The sequence below is a fragment of the Epinephelus lanceolatus genome, chromosome 3 (assembly GCF_041903045.1).
Source record: "Epinephelus lanceolatus isolate andai-2023 chromosome 3, ASM4190304v1, whole genome shotgun sequence".
Lineage (NCBI taxonomy): Eukaryota > Metazoa > Chordata > Actinopteri > Perciformes > Serranidae > Epinephelus > Epinephelus lanceolatus.
The window spans coordinates 2,627,400-2,641,399 of NC_135736.1; the positions used below are offsets into that span (position 1 = coordinate 2,627,400).

Genomic DNA, 14,000 nt, shown 5'->3' on the forward strand with positions numbered 1-14,000 from the left:
TGGACTTGTAGGCGCCCTTTACTGTACCATAGCATAAGTCAATAGTTTTGTCAAGTCTGGTAGGGCAAGAGACATACTGATAAAAAGTGTTCATCGATTTCAGAGTACAGTGATTAAAATCACCAAGGACAAAGCAAGGAGCATCCGGAGAGGGGGACCGGAACTTTTGTGTAACCTTTTGTATGGCTGTTACAGCATTTTTTGCGTTAGCTTTGGAATGTATGTATGCAACAGTGAGAAATATTTGGGGAAATTCACGGGGGAGGTAATGGGGCCGCAGGGACACAGACAACAGCTCTATGTCTTCAGTACACACAGTCTCTCTGACAGTGATGTTCTTGCACCACCGCTGATTGACGTAGAGGCAGACCCCACCCCCTTGGGATTTCCCTGTGACAACAGCATCCCTGTCAAGCCTTACCGGCACTCCAAAACCGGTGAGAGTTAGGTCGGTGTTCAGATCCTCAGGAGTAAGCCATGTTTCTGTAAAAGCCATGACACATGCGTCCCTAAATTTCTCCAGATGAGTGACGCTGGCTTGGATCTCGTCCATCTTATTCCTTATGGACTGAGCGTTGCAGAGTAACATCAAGGGGAGGGGTATGCGGCAAAGTGTCAGCCGCTTCAGTCTCTGCCTGACACCGCCCCGTCTTCCGCGTTCCCGCACTTTGTATCTTTTTTCTCCCCGTGTAGTCCTATTAAAGTTCTCAGGTTGGCGGAAGAGCTCCGCAAGTGAATGATCTCCCGTGACCAAGTCCGAACGGGTATGTGACTGCTGTTGATCCCTCAGATTCAGTAAAAATCCCCGAGAGTACTGAATCCTGCCTGTGTGCGGGTGGCATGGTTCAACCAGACTCTGAGCCACAACAAACAAAGTCCATGCGACGATCAAGAGTGACAGCTCCATTTAAAATTAAGTTAAGTGATCAATCAATGAACAAGCGTAGATCCTACCCAGCTTATTGGTTATTCACAAACGGCACTCAGTAACACTCAAACTTTCAACATCCAGACAGACTGCAACTGCACGTCGCTACTCGCGCAGCGCCAAGCCAGTGGGAGGTTTGACAGTCTAACTCCACAGTTCAATACTACACAGTTCCCAGTCTTTTCATGTTTCCAACAAGTATTTTCTAACATGTATAATGTCTTTAGAAAGAAATCATTGATGTTGCTTTACCTGGATTTTAACCAACCCATTTCAGCCAGACAGTAATTCCGGCTTGGTACAAAAAAAACACAAAAGCGCAAATTATGTTACTTTTCATAACATATATTGTCACAACATATTAAACTGCAACACCACTGTTTTGTATTAAGCCCGACTGTGAAATTTGTGAACCGTTACACCCAGTGGTGTAGGTTTGATTTGAGCTTTGGTAGGGACTATGCGAGTGCCCACAGGGCGTGAGCAGAAAAAATTTTCAGCGCTAACTTGCGTGCATACTGTTTTGAGCTACAGATCAGATGATCTTGATGACTGTTTCATTAATCAGCTTCCTGAACTGATGCATTTGGCCTACAGATGATATATAACAGTATAATAGCTGTAGGCGACTCTATGCTTTATAATATTATCCACACATTACAATACCATTATTCCACAATCATATCTTTTAATTCTCAAGTTTTTGTAGTTTACAGATTAGTTTCAGAATTTTCATAAAACAATAAAACAGATGTATAGAGTAGCCTGACAAGCAGCCCACTATTCTCTGCCTAGCCTACAGCCTATTCTGTGTAGCCTATGTATATGAACATAATTACGTTGGACTAGATATTCTGCAGTCACAGACATCAATTGAATTGCATAAATAAACCAGACGTCTACCAGAGGCAATTCAGTGGGCGAGTGAACCTAGTCATTGCTTAAACCTTACCTAGGAGTTTGCAACAGTTATTTCTAAAGTTACATACCAAAAGTGATTTATTACTAGCTAAAGGCAGCTGTTATGACAACATGACAGCACCTTATCTCTGCCTCTGCAAACGTTACGAGACCTATTAGCTAATAGCTAGTTACAGTAGCTGGTGCGAGCTCTCTGACTAGCAACGTTATAGTTTACATAGGCATTTAGGACGCAAACTAAACTATTAGCATTGATACAACTGTCTGCAGAAAAATAATAGTCGTTCAACATTTTATTCCCTATTTTCAATAACTTGAGTCTTACTTGCTGCCTAATCAAAATCCTTGCTGTTGCTCTCATCTCGAGACACTAACAGGCACGCTGGTCGAGTATTGACGCCAAGCGAGGGAGGGAGGAAAAGTAGGCTGTTGATTGGATAGCTTGCCGAATACAGCTGTCAACCAGACCAGATAAGGTTTCTTGTTGTGAATGGTAATTCTAAAATGGTGATTTTGCGAAGTAGGCTACAGTTTTCACTCAGCATTATTTTTGGTAGGGACAAATCGTGTTTCCGTGGCTTTGGTATGGACATGTCCATAGCGTCCATACCTAAAACTACGCCTGTGGTTACACCCTAATATTTGAGTGTACTTGGCTACCTCCCACCTCTGTATTTTTCTGACACTGGGTGAACTTTGAATCAATCAGCATGTGTACACTACCACAGACAGGTAATGACTTATTAATAACTTAGAACACAACCCTTTGGACTTGGACTTGGCTTGGGACCTCTTGGTTTTGACTTTGGACTTGAGTCTGGATTTCATAGCCAAGACTTGAGACTTATGTGTGAAATCAGACACTTCAAAGGCATCCTTTAATCCAAATTAAAAACCCTGTGCACTGACAACTTTTCACTGCAAATACACTTATTGGTGAAAATAATTGGCTATGGTTAAACAGAGAAAAGTATTTTAAACCCAAAGAAGTGGCAATAGAAGTACTTTTTCATCCAGAATGACCTACCAATGAAAACAGTTGATGAAACTTTTACCCATTTGCCTTAAAAGTCTAAGTCTTTCCTTCCCTTTCCAGAGTAAAAAAAAGAAAATTAAAAAAATCAGACTCCCCTTGTTGAAGCTGTTAATGTGGCAGAACTAACTGAATAAGACATCCTTCTGCAAAAGACTTTTTAAAAATATATATTTGTATACCTAAACACACCAGATTTTTTTCCTTTCTTTATATGAGTATTTCTTATTTATTTATTATTTTTACGTGTTTCCACTGCATCCATGATTTACTTTTAATCTAATTCTGTATATGGTTTGGCAACATGTTTTTGAATTACAATCATGCCAATCATTGAAATATCTCCTCATGAATTCTTCATGGTGGTGGAGCAACAACGCATCAATTGTGGATCCAAGGCTCCAAAATTTGATATCAGTTATAGGATTATGACATGTTATTGTAGCTTTTGAGGAATTCTATTGTTACTATTCTCAGCATGTTGAGAGGATTCGTTCACGTTTCCTTTGCCTAGTCTCTCTCGCTCCAGTACAACAACATCTCTGCTAATTATTTGTGGTATTATCCTTCAGGAAGTGTAAACTAGAAGTGGGGGAAAGGGTGTTTGGGAGCCAGTGGAGGAAAAAAGAAAAAGAAAAAAAAAAGACTCCAGCATGTAAGGGACTGATCCATATAGACGGATTCACTGTCCCAGCATTCCCAATTGAAGGAGAACTTGCATGCACAGATCTGACGCTCTAAAATCGGCTGGATGCTCTTAGTGAATTTTCGCACATTAATGCTTTTAGAGCATCCACAAACATATGCATACACATATACACACACAAATCCACACAAACACACACACACACACACACACACACACACACACACACACACTCTGGAGCACCTCATCCTTTGCTAATTCCTCTCTTCTCCTCCCTCTTTCGTCTCCTCTCCTCCCTCATCCTCCCTTCGCGGGCTGCCAAGCTAAGCCCAGAGCAGTTAAATAATCACTAAGGCTTCCAGCTGGCAGAATATGCTGTAGTTTTTCTGAGAGGAGGAAATATAGCAGGGGTGGCAGGACACAACAGCAGCATGCCAATATGTATTGATATTGTGCTGAGAAAATGTGTTTGTGCATGTTTGTCTGGGTGTGCACTCAGGGAAAGTGGAGTGGGAAATTGTTAGTATGACATATTTCATTTGAAGAGGCCTATTTTATTGGCAGGATGTTTTTAAGTTTTTTAATGCTTCCTTGGGCTATGAAAGAGATCATTCCAGCAGGCAATTGGACACCATGGACCGAACTGCGGGCAAAAAAGGAAAACAAACTATCCTAAAAATGCTCACTTACTTCCATTCCACTTCCATTGTGTATGTATGTTTGAATTTGAATTTTCCCCTGCTTGTTTGTTACTATGACTTTTTGTCCCTGTGTTTTCAGTAAGGGAAAAAAAAAGAAAATAGTGAACTTGAACTCTCAAAAATGATATCTTCAATCTTCAAATATCTTCAATTTACAACTCTTTACACTGCACACCCACATTCCCTTAACATCGGGTCAATTTATTTTCCCATTGGTTTATCTTCATCATGCTACTTTGCAATGTGGCAAATTACAATAGTGATCCAGAATGCTGGATATGATTATCAGTACAGCAGCTAAAATAACAATTCAGTTGAAGTGCTGTATGCCTTCCAATTTCATAACTCAGGCCTGACTGTTTCTACAACAGTAAAGCAGCTTTTGGAGCTTGATACCTCCCGTATCTGCTGCTAAAAGCAAGTAAAGCAAGAAAAGCTTAAAGCCAGGCTGTGGAGTTTAGACACAAATACCCCCATGGTTGTGTACACACACACACACATACACACACACACACACACAAACACACACACACACACAAACACACACACACACACACAAATATTACATTTGAGCATTCCTCCCAGCTTAACACAGTTGCAGGTACCTAAATACAATATTGGCCCCTGGGTCATATCTATAAATACAAGCACATCAAAGGAGTTCATCCCACTACACACATCAGCATGGCCACTGGGTTTCCCTGGCACAACACACACACACACACACACACACACACACACAAACATTCCCACACTCCTATCTTGAGGTTTAGTTATGCATTTTTGATGTTGCCACAATGTGTGTGGGTCCAGGTAATGTGTCCTATCTGTCTTGAAAATAGCCAGACCTGGCAAAGTCTTTTAGTGTTGCTCCTTGCTGCAGTGCTGATTTATGCCTCTTACTTAGTGAAGACAGGAGGTGGTAAGTAAATCAATCATACAATCAGTCAGCCGTTTAGAGTGTCAGTCAGTCTGTCATTCAATCATTCCCATTGTCGTGTATTACCTCCCCCTCCCCTCCATACACACACACACACACACACACACACACACACACACACACACACACAAACGGGGTGTAACAACCAGCAGGGATTTTGATGAGAGCTATTTTTAGCAGGATGTATCTCGTGGGTTTAGTAATTTTCTCGCCTCAGTAACAGTTACCATGCAGAGACTGTTGTTATGAGGAGCAGTCCAAGGCGGCCAATCATCTGCCTCCCTGCATGATGGATGGGCAGACAAGGCACTTGGCATGTTGGCGTGAGAGAGAGAGTGTGTGTGGCCCGGAGACAGAGAGGCAGGTGACAGGAACAAAGACTGCTGATTGTTTGGACACCTGTGCACGTTATTTACACACACTATGTGCTGTATGTGTGAATAGTACAGCTCATATTGTCAATATAATAATACAGTATGCATGTTGAATATGCTTCATGTCCACAGGAATAGATAGGCATGTGAGGGAGCATCTGTGACTGATTCATAAACCATATCTCAGATTTCACAGTATTGAGACAGACTAATTTCAAAGCTCTGTTTGGAATTTCACACTTCTATCATCATGTTCAGTCTCATATTGATTGAGAATAAGAAGACTACATTAGTATAGCAGCTTCTTCTTCTCTTTTTTTTCTTTTTGGCTTTGCAGAAATAGTAATAGTTCAAATATGCTGCAAAAATGCAGGGAACAACACAGCTCAGCTATAATCCAAGCAATACCTGCTGCTGTTAATGTTTAAAGCTGACTTAATTCAGAAACTATATTGGAATGCTAGCAAACAAATGAGCAATATTTATGAAAGAGCAAAACCAAACAGGAAAATACAAGTTATCAGTTACATAAAGGTTTTTTAAAATTATTCTTGTCTTAAGAAAACATAATGCTGGCACCAAAGTTTCTCTTGGTGTATTTTCAGATGCGCCACTCCAGACTTCCACTAATATGTAACTTTTGAAAGAGGAAACAACACATTAATTACAAACCAAGAGCTGAATTCTGAATGCATAAAACACACCTGTGCTTATTTAAATACACTCAGGCCTTTTACTGTTGTAGCCTTACCCACTCTATACGACCTGTTGCTGACGTATTGCGGTAAGCGAGTTGTGTCATTTCCTGTGTTTCTGTGACAGCGTCTCTGTACTGCTCTGGTGAATTCTGCTAGCCTGCTTTCTCACTTCAGTTGCTTTAACATCAACTTCAAGTCTTAACCCACAGTGGTTCTGTTTAAGCACTTATAGCTCTCCTCCTTTCTATGACTTTCTCGCTAATCTCTTAGCTGTTGTTTGCACGTTACTAGCCTTGGTAGCTACATTAGCTTTACAGTTAGCGATGGCTTCTCCTTCTGCTCTTTCTTGCTCGGTGTGCCAAATGTTCAGTTATGCCTCTGCCTCCTTTAGCGACAGTGGCAATTGTAATAAGTGTAGCTTATTTGCTGCGTTGGAGGCGAGGCTTAGTGAATTAGAAGCGCGGCTCCACACCATGGAAAACCATTCGGTAGCTGCGGTAGTTAGCCAGCCCCCTGTAGCCGGTGCGGAGCCACATACCATAACTGTTCGTGAGAGGTGCAGCTCCAAGCCGAAGCCCATGGCTCACCACCAGCCTGTTCACGTTTCCAACCGCTTTTCCCCACTCAGCGACACACCCGCTGAGGATAAAACTCTGGTTATTGGCAGCTCTATTCTGAGGAACGTGAAGTTAGCAACACCAGCGGCCATAGTCAAATGTATCCCTGGGGCCAGAGCGGGCGACATTGAGTCAAATTTAAAACTGCTGGCTAAAGCTAAACGTAGATTCAGTAAGATTGTTATTCACGTCGGCGGCAATGACACCCGGTTACGCCAATCGGAGGTCACTAAAATTAATATTGCCTCGGTGTGTGAATATGCAAAAATGATGTCGAACTCCGTAGTTTTCTCTGGACCCCTCCCAAATCTGACCAGTGATGACATGTTTAGCCGCATGTCATCATTTAATCGCTGGCTGTCCAGGTGGTGTCCAGCAAACGATGTGGGTTTCGTTAATAATTGGCAAACTTTCTGGGGAAAACCTGGTCTTATTAGGAGACCTAAATTATTTAAATTTAAAATTAAACAAAGAGGAGTTGTGCATAACAACCTCATAAAAATTAAAACCTCTTCTGTGACAGAAAGACAAAACAGGAGAATTAAATGCGGATTGTTAAATATCAGGTCTCTATCGTCTAAAGCAGTGTTAGTAAACGAATTAATATCAGATAATCATATTGATTTACTCAGTCTCACAGAAACCTGGCTGTGTCAAGATGAATATGTCAGTCTCAATGAATCCACTCCTCCCAGTCATAATAATACCCACATTCCTCGAGGCAGCGGCCGAGGAGGGGGAGTTGCAGCCATTTTTAACTCTAGTCTGTTAATCAGCCCTAAACCTAAACTAGATTATAATTCATTTGAAAGCCTCGTTCTTAGTCTTTTACATCCGACCTGGAAAACCTCGCAGCCACTTTTATTTGTTATAGTGTACCGTGCTCCTGGCCCGTATTCTGAATTTGTATCTGAATTCTCAGAGTTTTTATCCAGTTTAGTTCTTAAATCAGATAAAGTTATTATTGTAGGCGATTTTAACATTCATGTCGACGTTGATAATGACTCCCTGGCTACCGCGTTTATCTCATTATTAGATTCCATTGGCTTCACTCAGGGTGTACATGAACCCACTCATTGTTTTAACCATACCCTCGATCTAGTTCTGACGTATGGAATTGAAATTGATAACCTAAAAGTCTTTCCACAGAATCCCTCGCTATCGGATCATTATCTGATTATTTTGATTTCTTTTTACCCGATTACACGCCACTCAGCAACAGTTACTATACTAGATGTTTATCAGATAGTGCTGTCGCAAAATTTAAGGAAAAGATTACTCCGTCGTTAAATTCAATACCAAGTCCCTCAGTAACAGAGGTTTCCTGTACCGACTTTGATCATTTTGTCGATAGCGCCGTAGGCTCGCTGCGAACAACACTTGACTCTGTAGCTCCTCTTAAAAAGAAGTTAAAAAAGCAAAGAAAGTTCGCTCCTTGGTATAACTCTTAAACCCGTAAGTTAAAACAAATATCGCGAAAATTTGAAAGGAATTGGTGATTGACCAAACTGGAAGAATCTCGTTTAATCTGGACAGACAGTCTCAAAACTTATAAGAGGGGCCTCCGCAATGCCAGAGCAAACTATTACTCAGCATTAATAGAAGAAAACAAGAACAACCCCAGGTTTCTTTTCAGCACTGTAGCCAGGCTGACTGAGAGTCAAAGCTCTATTGAGCCTTGTATTCCTTTAGCCCTTAGCAGTAATGATTTTATGAGCTTTTTTAATGACAAAATTCTAACTATTAGAGGCAAAATTCATGACCTCCTGTCCTCACATAGTACCTATCTAACCTCAAACACAGCTGTAAGACCTAATATATATTTAGATTGCTTCTCCCCAATTTCTCTTCAAGAATTGACAGCAGTGATTTCTTCATCTAAATCATCAACGTGTCTCTTAGACCCGATCCCAACTAGGCTACTTAAGGAGGTCTTTCCTTTAGTTAACACTCATATATTAGATATGATCAATATATCCTTATTAACAGGCTATGTACCACAGCCTTTTAAGGTAGCTGTAATTAAACCTCTACTAAAAAAGCCCACCCTGGATCCAGAGGTGTTAGCCAACTATAGACCAATATCTAATCTTCCCTTTATGTGAAAGATCCTTGAGAAAGTAGTCGCAGACCAGCTGTGTGATTTTCTCCATGATAATAATTTATTTGAGGAATTTCAGTCAGGATTTAGAGAGCATCATAGCACTGAGACAGCACTAGTTAAAATTACAAATGACCTTCTGATTGCTTCAGACAAAGGACTTGTCTCTGTACTGAGACTGGATCACTTAATTGGCCTAAAAGGTTCTGCACTAAGCTGGTTTAAATCTTATTTATCTGATCGTTTTCAGTTTGTTGACGTTCATAATGAATCATCCTTACGTACCAAAGTTTGTTTTGGAGTTCCGCAAGGTTCTGTGCTCAGACCAATCCTATTTACTCTATATATGCTTCCTTTAGGTAACATCATTAGAAATCACTCTATAAATTTCCATTGTTATGCGGATGATACTCAGTTGTATTTATCGATGAAGCCAGAAGAAAGTAATCAATTAACTAAACTCCATAACTGCCTTAAAGACATAAAAACTTGGATGAGCACCAATTTCCTGATGTTAAATTCAGACAAAACTGAAGTTATTGTTCTTGGCCCCAAACAACTCAGAGACTCTTTATCTGATGACATAGTTTCTCTAGATGGCATTGCTCTGGCCTCTAGCACTTCCGTAAGAAACCTCGAGTAATATTTGATCAAGATTTGTCTTTTAATTCTTATTTAAAACAAACCTCACAGACTGCATTTTTTCATCTGCGTAATATTGCGAAAATTAGGCCTATCCTGACCCTAAAAGATGCAGAAAAATTGGTCCACGCTTTTGTTACCTCTAGGCTGGATTACTGTAACTCTCTATTATCAGGTAGCTCTAGTAAGTCCTTAAAAACTCTCCAGCTAATTCAGAATGCAGCAGCACGTGTACTAACAGGAACTAAGAAACGAGATTATATTTCTCCTGTTTTAGCTTCTCTGCACTGGCTCCCTGTAAAATCCAGAATTGAATTTAAAATCCTACTGTTAACTTATAAAGCTCTAAATGATCAAGCTCCATCATATCTTAGTGAGCTCATAGTGCCATATTATCCCACCAGAACACTGCGCTCTGAGAACGCAGGGTTACTCGTGGTCCCTAAAGTCTCCAAAAGTAGATCAGGAGCTAGAGCCTTCAGCTATCAGGCTCCTCTCCTGTGGAATCATCTTCCTGTTACGGTCCGGGAGGCAGACACCGTCTCCACATTTAAGACTAGACTTAAGACTTTCCTCTTTGATAAAGCTTATTAGTTAGGCTTATAAGCTTATAAGCTAGTTAGGGCTGGCTCAGGCTTGCCCTGTACCAGCCCCTAGTTAGGCTGACTTAGGCCTAGTCTGCCGGAGGACCCCCCCCCCCCCCCCCATAATACACCGGGCACCTTCTCTCCTTCTCTCTCTCTCTCTCATATTCTATTACTGCATCTTGCTAACTCAGCCATTCTGGATGTCACTAACTCACTAACTTCTTCTCCGGAGCCTTTGTGCTCCGCTGTCTCTCAGATTAACTCATATCGCAGCGGTGCCTGGACAGCGTGACGTGTGTGGTTGTGCTGCTGCCGTGGTCCTGCCAGATGCCTCCTGCTGCTGCTGCCATCATTAGTCATTAGTCATACTTCTACTGTTATTATACACATATGACTATTGTCACACATGTATACTGTGTTGGGAATAGAATGATGTTATGTGTTTTACTATAAGTTGTGTTTCACTATATAAGTTTTAGATGTGTGAACAATGAGAATACTGAGATGATTTCAGCTGATCTGAATGTGTTTGCTTTGCAGAAGTGGAGAAGTACAGGAGAGGAAGAGACATGAAGTCTGAGGAGCACATACCGCAATGCTTAGATAATTAGTTTCATATATGGTAAAAAGAATAGAAAGTGATATACAGATAGTAAGGTACAGCACGTGTAGGGAGTTGTGTTGTTCTCTTGTCTTTCAAAACAGGAACCACGCCCCCACCGCCAGCGGGAAGGAGTCAGATTAACACGAGGCAGGGGCGTGGTGTGGTGAAGGAGGAAGTGGAACTGCCAATGAGAAGAGGACAACGCCTTGCGTGCACAATGACACTCTGTTACGCTCAAATATACTGGGTCAGGGGAAGGACAGGAGGTCAGACTTCGTGAACTGACACACCTTTGTTGTTCGTCAGGGACGTGAAGTTGAGACCCAGAGCTCTGTAATTTTATTCCTTTACTGCTTAATAAACTACATTAACTGAGACCGAATATCTTCTCCTATTGCTTCATTAAAGAACACGCAGGACTGAGCTCACACATAGCACATTAGAGAGTAGGATGAGACTCTTAGTCCATCAACTGCCAGATATTAATACATACTTTCAACATATTGTACCACAGTAGCCAGAACTATAACTATAATATTATTACTTTCAATAATGTTGTTGTAAGCTACTGTTATTACCTGCATCTCTCTCTCTGTCTCATTGTGTCATATGGATTACTGTTAATTTATTATGCTGATCTGTTCTGTACGACATCTATTGCACGTCTGTCCGTCCTGGAAGAGGGATCCCTCCTCAGTTGCTCTTCCTGAGGTTTGTACCGTTTTTTTTCCCCGTTAAAGGTTTTTTTTGGGGGAGTTTTTCCTTATCCACTGCGAGGGTCATAAGGACAGAGGGATGTCGTATGCTGTAAAGCCCTGTGAGGCAAATTGTGATTTGTGATATTGGGCTTTATAAATAAAATTGATTGATTGATTGATATGAGGCGTGGCTTGTGGTGGCTGATGTCAGCAGACTTTACAGAGTAATTTGAGAGTACATCAATTTTTTGGTGTTCATGAATTAAATGCAGTCACTTATTACATCATCTGTTGATCGTGGTCCTTTTTCTGCATTGCAAAAGACGTTATTTTCCCTTTCCCAGAGAAAGTCAATATGAAAGATTGAGGCTGTGCAGCTGAGACTAACAGCCAACACATTCTCACTCCAAACTTGTCACATATCCACATCTGTTCATGGATTTTCAAGATATGACATGCAAGGTAGCCTGGGTGCGTTGGTTGTTAATATTCTGGGATGCCGTATCAACTTCAGCTTGTTACATGTTACACAATTTCAAAGAAACACTTCTGTTTTCACAGGAAATGTACAGATTGCATATAGTTTCTTTCAAAATAAATGTATTACATCGGTATAACACCATGGATTGACGTGTTTTTCCTTCAGTAACAAACACACATGGTTACATTTAGCCAATATTGATTATAGAAAGCAAATGTTGCACACTCTGGCTCTATATGCATTTCTTTAATTTTCATGATGACGTTTCGGCCTTTGGGCCTTCCTCCAGATCGACAATCATACTGAGACACAGGTACACTGATCTGTTATATAGGTCACACCTTTGTCACACAGCTAATAATAATTAGATGATCATACCACACCATTAGGTTGAGCAAAAGACAATCTAGAGGCCCTCAACAAGACCTTTAAACCAAACAGAAGCAGGAGCTACAGCCAATCACATGTCATCAAAACAAATGATAACAGCTACTGCACATTGTACCACATTTCAGTTTAACAGACATTTTTTTAATTCACCATATTCCAAAATGTTGAAATACAGAAGTATTATGCAAATTCCTGATAGATAAATAGCAAAAGTTAAGGCATCAGCTCTAAATGAACATCATGAACTTAAACTATATTTCCAACAAAAAGAATTACATTGCAGAAAACCTTTTTAATCATATTCTATTTTCAATCCATGGGGTGAAGGAGATCTCAGACGGTGGGTCCAAGTTCAAATAAACACAAGAAATTTGTGCTCTAGAGAAAGGATCAGCGCTCAGTGAAAAACCTCCTAAGCCCTATGATAAGCTGTTATGGCAAGGCTTAACTATGCAGACCAATGAGCAGTGATAACTAACACGTCTTTGGGGTCATCGGGTGGGAACCTCCTTTCACCAGTGTTTGGTCTAGTTGGTCCCACGACACCTCCAGGAGGCTAGACAGTGATCTCTGGCGTCCGAGAGACACTCCCCTAATGCCAGGTCTCACTGCTCCCCACACCAACCCAACAACCTCCTTTACCTTACTTACACATGGCTTTCTCAGCCCAAACAGCACTGCCACCTTCAACAAACCCAGGCTCCGTTTATGCAAACTCCAGGTAGTGACCATGCCCATACTACCTTTCCTGGCACATTCACCATACTCTGTTTCACATGCTACATAGCATAACTACAATATAAGCTAAAGTTAAAGGAAATAAAGAAGATAAACTCACAGGATCAGCAAACACACTCACCTTGCAGCATGGTCTCAAACAAAAGGGATTCAAATAGGCCACTCCCACACTTAAATAACCTTCCTCTTCCTGGATTTCCTCCTGAGAGGACTGATTGGTAAATCTCTCCACCTGATCTCAAGGAGTTATGTACCCTGCTTAGTAGGACCCCCTGCTGGCCCCCAACTGACATTATTCCTCCTCATCCAAATCCACTGACTAGATCTAGCTGCTTCATCTGCCATTTCCTTCATTGTCTTCCTCAAACTCTGTCCCCGCACTTTGAGCTCCCCCAGGAGTGAGACAGTTGATCTTGCTATGAATCCCCTACACCACACTTCCACTGGACAAATCCTAGTTTTTCTGCTCCTAAGTCTTCATACCTAAGCTTTTTTTTTCATAGGCTTCTTCCACTTAGTCTTCCCAAGGAACTGTCAGCTCAATGAAATAAACTATCCGTTGACTCACTGACCACAACACTATGGCAGGCCTCTGATTGGTACAAACTATTTCCTGGGGATAGTGTTCTCTCCTGAAAAGTAACACTTCCAAATGACCTTCTCATAGGGGGAGGGTTACCTTCTCAATCCCATCATATCTTCAAGAGGAAATAGGATGATTTGATTCAACAAAATGTGCTTCTACTGGACAATTCATATTTTTACATCTAATAGTACTTTCATGGTCAGTGATATGAGTTTTCAATGTTCTACTGGTCTTTCCAACATACAACTTACCGCAAGGGCACGTATTCAAGCAAATAACAGATTTAGTAGAACATGGGATAATTCCTATTACAAC

At 41.0% G+C, this 14,000-nt stretch overlaps 1 pseudogene; it reads left to right on the top strand.

Moving 5' to 3' along the window:
• The first annotated feature begins 268 nt into the window (after window positions 1-268).
• On the top strand, window positions 269-10,270 carry LOC144459377 (uncharacterized; annotated as a pseudogene).
• Window positions 10,271-14,000: the final 3,730 nt, after the last annotated feature.